Source organism: Bos indicus x Bos taurus, chromosome 16, assembly GCF_003369695.1.
Source record: "Bos indicus x Bos taurus breed Angus x Brahman F1 hybrid chromosome 16, Bos_hybrid_MaternalHap_v2.0, whole genome shotgun sequence".
NCBI lineage: Eukaryota > Metazoa > Chordata > Mammalia > Artiodactyla > Bovidae > Bos > Bos indicus x Bos taurus.
Genome location: NC_040091.1, coordinates 12,631,623 through 12,637,494, shown reverse-complemented (window position 1 = coordinate 12,637,494; position 5,872 = coordinate 12,631,623).

Genomic DNA, 5,872 nt, shown 5'->3' with positions numbered 1-5,872 from the left:
CTTTATAAGTATGCTATTTTTTTCAAAGACATGATCAAGTTATTTTTCCAGCTAAAAGACTGTTTTATCTGCCCTATTATAGAAGCTTCTCAGACTCTGTCAGGAGATTCTAGAGAAAGAACTCATATGTCTGTTTGACTTGCTTTGTTCAGCACATAGCACAAGATAAATGTGCCATAGGAATGGATAAACATTCTTTACTTTTGATAGAGAGTAAGTTCCTTAAAATATTTAATATCATTTTTCCAAAGAATTAACTGTAGGAAAGTTTTTATTGAGAATTTTAGCTTTAGTAGGAAAAGTATTTCTCAGGTCTCGAATTTGATTGCAAAAGCATTTATTATAAAATGCCTATAAACCTAAGCTGTATCACATGAAGGTAAGGATTAACTTGAATCATTCTCATTAAACAAAGAATTATTATAACATAGAATCAATATTTAGGGGCTCATTTCTTTTTTTATTATTTTTTAAAATATATTTATTTTCATTGTAGGTTAATTACTTCACAATATTGTGGTGGTTTTTGCCATACTTTGACAAATGAACCAGCCATGGGTGAACTTGTGTCCCCCTGTCCTGAACCCACCACCCACCTCCCTCTCCATCCCATTTCTCTGGGTTGTTTCAGTGCATCGGCTTTGAGTGCCCGGCTTCATGCATTGAACTTGGACTGGTCATCTATTTCACATATGGTAATATACATGTTTCAATGCTATCTTTCAAATGCTCCCACCCTCACCATCTCCCAATAGAGTCCAAAAGCCTGTTCTTTACATCCGTGTCTCTTTTGCCATCTTGCATATAGGGTCGGCATTACCATCTTTATAAATTCCATATGTATGTGTTAATATACTGTATTGATGTTTCTTTTTCTGACTGACCTCACTCTGTATAAAAGGTTTCAGTTTCATCCACCTCATTAAAACTGACTCAAATGCAGTCTTTTTTATAGTTGAATAATATTCCATTGTGTATATGTATCACAGCTTTCTTACCCATTTGTCTGCCAATGGACATCTAGGTTGCTTCCATGTCCTGGCTATTATAAACAGTGCTGTGATAAACATTTGGGGTACACATGTCTCTTTCAATTCTGGTTTCCTCAGTGTGTATGCCCAGCAGTGGGATTGTTGTGTTATATGGAATTTCTATTTCCAGTTTTTTAAGGAATCTCCACACTGTTCTCCATAGTGGCTGTACTAGTTTGCATTCCCACCAACAGTGTAAGAGGGTTCCCTTTTCTCTGCACCCTCTCCAGCATTTATTGTTTGCAGACTTTTTGATGGCACCATTCTGACTGGCGTGAAATGGTACCTCATAGTGGTTTTGATCTGCATTTCTCTGATAATGAGTGACATTGAGCATATTTCATGTGTTTGTTAGCCATCTGTATGTCTTCTTTGGAGAAATGTCTGTTTAGATCTTTGGCCCATTTTTTAATTAAGTCATTTATTTTTCTGGTATTGAGCTGCACAAGCTGCTCATATATTTTGGAGATTAATTCTTTGTCAGTTGCTTCATTTGCTATTATTTTCTCCCGTTCTGAAGGCTGTCTTTTCACCTTGCTTATAGTTTCCTTCACCGTGTAAAAGCTTTTAAGTTTAATTAGGTCCCATTTGTTTATTTTTGCTTTTATTTCCATTATTCTGGGAGGTGGGTCATAGAGGATCTTGCTCTGATTTATGTCAGAGAGTGTTTTGCCTATGTTTTCCTCTAGGAGTTTTATAGTTTCTGGTCTGATCTTACATTTAGATCTTTAATCCATTTTGAGTTTATTTTTGTGTATGGTGCTACAAAATGTTCCAGTTTCATGCTTTTACAGGTGGTTGACCAGTTTTCCCAGTGCCACTTGTTAAAGAGATTGTCTTTTCTCCATTGTATATTTTTTCCTCCTTTGTCAAAGATAAGGTGTCCATAGGTAGGTGGCTTTATTGCTGGGCATTCTATTTTGTTCCATTGATCTATATGTCTGTCTTTGTGCCAGTACCATACTGTCTTGATGACTGTAGCTTCATGACTGTAACTTGAAATCAGGCAGGTTGATTCCTCCAGTTCCATTCTTCTTTCTCAAGATTGCTTTGGCTATTTGAGGTTTTTTGTGTTTCCATACAAATTGGGAAATTATTTGTTCTAGTTCTATGAAAAATACCAATGGCAGCTTGATAGGGATTGCATTGGATCTATAGATTGTTTTGGGTAGTATACTCAATTTCACTATATTGATTATTCTGATCCATGAACATAGTATGTTTCTCCATCTATTTGTGTCATCTTTGATTTCTTTCATCAGTGCTTTATAGTTTTATATATCTAGGTCTTTTGTTTCTTCAGGTAAATTTATTCCTAACTATTTTATTCTTTTTATTGCAATGGTGAATAGGATGGTTTCCTTAATTTCTCTGTTTTATCATTGTTAGTGTATAGGAATGCAAGGGATTTCTGTGCATTACTTTTATATCCTGCAACTTTACTATATTCACTGATTAGCTCTAGTAATTTTCTGGTGGTGTCTTTAGGGTTTTCCATGTAAACAATTATGTCATCTGCAAAGAGTGAGAATTTTACTTCTTCTTTTCCAGTCTGGATTCCTTTTATTTCTTTTTCTTCTCTAATTGCTGTGCCTAGGACTTCCAAGGAGAAGGCAGTGGCACCCCACTCCAGTACTCTTGCCCAGAAAATCCCATGGATGGAGGAGCCTGGTAGGCTGCAGTCCATGGGGTTGCTAAGAGTCAGACACGACTGAGCGACTTCACTTTCACTTTTCACTTTCATGCATTGGAGAAGGAAATGGCAACCCACTCCAGTGTTCTTGCTTGGAGAATCCCATGGACAGAGAAGCCTGGTAGGCTGCAGTCCATGGGGTTGCACAGAGTCGGACACGACTGAAGTGATGCAGCAAGCAAGCAAGCAGCAAGGACTTCCAAAACTATGTTGAATAGTAGTCATAAAAGTGGGCACCCTTGTCTTGTTCTTGATTTTAGAGGAAATGCTTTCAATTTTTTGCCATTGAGGGTGTTTGCTGTGGGTTTATCAGAGATGGCTTTTATTTTGTTGAGGTACGTTCCTTCTATGCCTGCTTTCTGGAGAGCTTTTATCATAAATGGGTGTTGAATTTTGTCAAAGGCCTTCTCTGTGTCTATTGAGACAATCATATGGTTTTATCTTTCAATTTGTTAATATGGTGTATCACATTGATTGATTTGTGAATACTGAAGAAACCTTGTATCCCTGGGATAAAGCCCACTTGGTCATGATGTATGATCTTTTTAACGTGTTGTTGGACTCTGTTTGCTAGAATTTTGTTGAGGATTTTTGCATCTATATTCATCAGTGATATTGGCCTGTTTTGGGGGGCATCTCTATCTGGTTTTGGTATTAGGGTGATGGTGGCCTCATAGAATGAGTTTGGAACTTTACCTTCCTCTTCAATTTTCTCGAAGAGTTTGAGTAGGATAGTGTTAGCTCTTCTTTAAATTTTTGGTAGAATTCACCTGTGAAGCTATCTGGTCCTAGGCTTCTGTTTGTTGGAAGATTTTTGATTATAGTTTAGATTTCTGTGCTTGTGATGGGTCTGTTAAGATTTCCTTTTCTTCCTGGTTCAGTTTTGGAAGGTTATACTTTTCTAAGAATTTGTCCCTTTCTTCCAAGTTGTCCATTTTATTGGCATATAATTGCTGATAGTAGTCTCTTATGATCCTTTGTATTTCTGTGTTGTCTGTTGTGATTTCTCCATTTTCATTTCTAAATTTATTGATTTGATTCTTTTCCCTTTTTTTATTGATGATTCGGGCTAATAGTTTGTCTATTTTATTTATCTTCTCAAAGAGCCAGATTTTAGTCTTGTTGATTTTTGCTGTAATCTTCTTTATTTCTTTTTCAGTTATTTCTGCTCTGATTTTTATTATTTCTTTCCTTCTACTAACTTTGGGGTTTAGCTGTGCAAAAGAAAATTTTTTCTTTGAAAGTTTAGAGTTGATTAATGAGGCTTTAGTTGCTTGTAGAAGGTGTTACAACAGTAGTCCAATTTTGTCTAATCCACTGAATTGAATTTATTTCTTTTGAAAATATCAATACAAGAATTCAAATTTAAGTCTTAGATATCTGAACTTGATAATGATCCCTAGGCACAATAGATCCCTTCCCTGGTGGCTCAGACAGTAAAGAATCCACCTGAAATGCAGGAGACTGGGTTCAATTCCAGGGTCAGGATGATCCCCTGGAGAGGGAAATGGCTACTCACTCCAGTATTCTTGCATGGAGAATCCCATGGACAGGGGAGCCTGGGAGACTACAGTCCATGGGGACATGGAAGAGCCAGACACAAATGAGTGAATAAATCACTGCAACAGGCACAAGAAGCCAGGAAAAATAAAAATGCTTCCACATGTGTCAAATAATCTCATCAACTTACTCCACTGGCAAATGAATATATTTATGGACAAATCAGAAAAGTCATATACCTATGCCCTTGAGACATGCGGTTTCAGGACACCTTGATCCCTTCTCATGCAATTATACTAAATCAGCCAGACACTAATGTGACTAACAAACAGAATAATCAGCATTGTTTACTACTTATTTTCCCCTTGTACTCCAATACAGGATAAGGCTGTTATGTGCTGACATTGCCTTCTAAATACACTCCCTCTGCCCAGCCCTCATAGCATGTTCACCTCATGCTGGGGAAACCCAGTGCTATGTGGTAACAAGAAACAAAAAGTTTGGGCCAAAGCCACTGGGCTAGTGTCTGTTCCTGCATCTGAAGTCTCTGCACCTCTAGTAACAACAGCCCTCAGTTTCCTCATCTATAAATGGGACTAGTTGATGGAGTGAACCCCATGCAGTATGCTTTAATACATCTGATTACTACTGTATTCATCATGTCCTTAAAGTCTGAAGTCATTTTGAAAAGTAATTCCTCCAAAAATTGACATATCCATGGGGAAGTGGATAACGAACTATTTCATGTTTAACACCAGTTGAAGGAGTTTTAAACTTTTTTACTTAGGAACAGAGAATTTAAAGTGCCATCCAGATGACATGATCCTCTACATAGAAAACCCTGAAGACTCCACCAGAAAATTACTAGAACTAATCAATGATTATAGTAAAGTTGCAGGATATAAAATCAACACACAGAAATCCCTTGCATTCCTATACACTAATAATGAGAAAACAGAAAGAGAAATTAAGGAAACAATTCCATTCACCATTGCAACAGAAAGAATAAAATACTTAGGTATATATCTACCTAAAGAAACTAAAGACCTATATATAGAAAACTATAAAACACTGGTGAAAGAAATCAAAGAGGACACTAATAGATGGAGAAATATACCATGTTCATGGATTGGAAGAATCATATAGTGAAAATGAGTATACTACCCAAAGCAATTTATAGATTCAATGCAATCCCCATCAAGCTACCAATGGTATTCTTCACAGAGCTAGAACAAATAATTTCACAATTTGTATGGAAATACAAAAAACCTCGAATAGCCAAAGCTATCTTGAGAAAGAAGAAGGGAACTGGAGGAATCAACCTACCTGACTTCAGGCTCTACTACAAAGCCACAGTTATCAAGACAGTATGGTACTGGCACAAAGACAGAAATATTGATCAATGGAACAAAATAGAAAGCCCAGAGATAAATCCACGCACATATGGACACCTCATCTTTGACAGAGGAGGCAAGAATATACAATGGATTAAAGACAATCTCTTTAACAAGTGGTGCTGGGAAAACTGGTCAACCACTTGTAAAAGAATGAAACTAGAACACTTTCTAACACCATACACAAAAATAAACTCAAAATGGATTAAAGATCTCAACGTAAGACCAGAAACTATAAAACTCCTAGAGGAGAA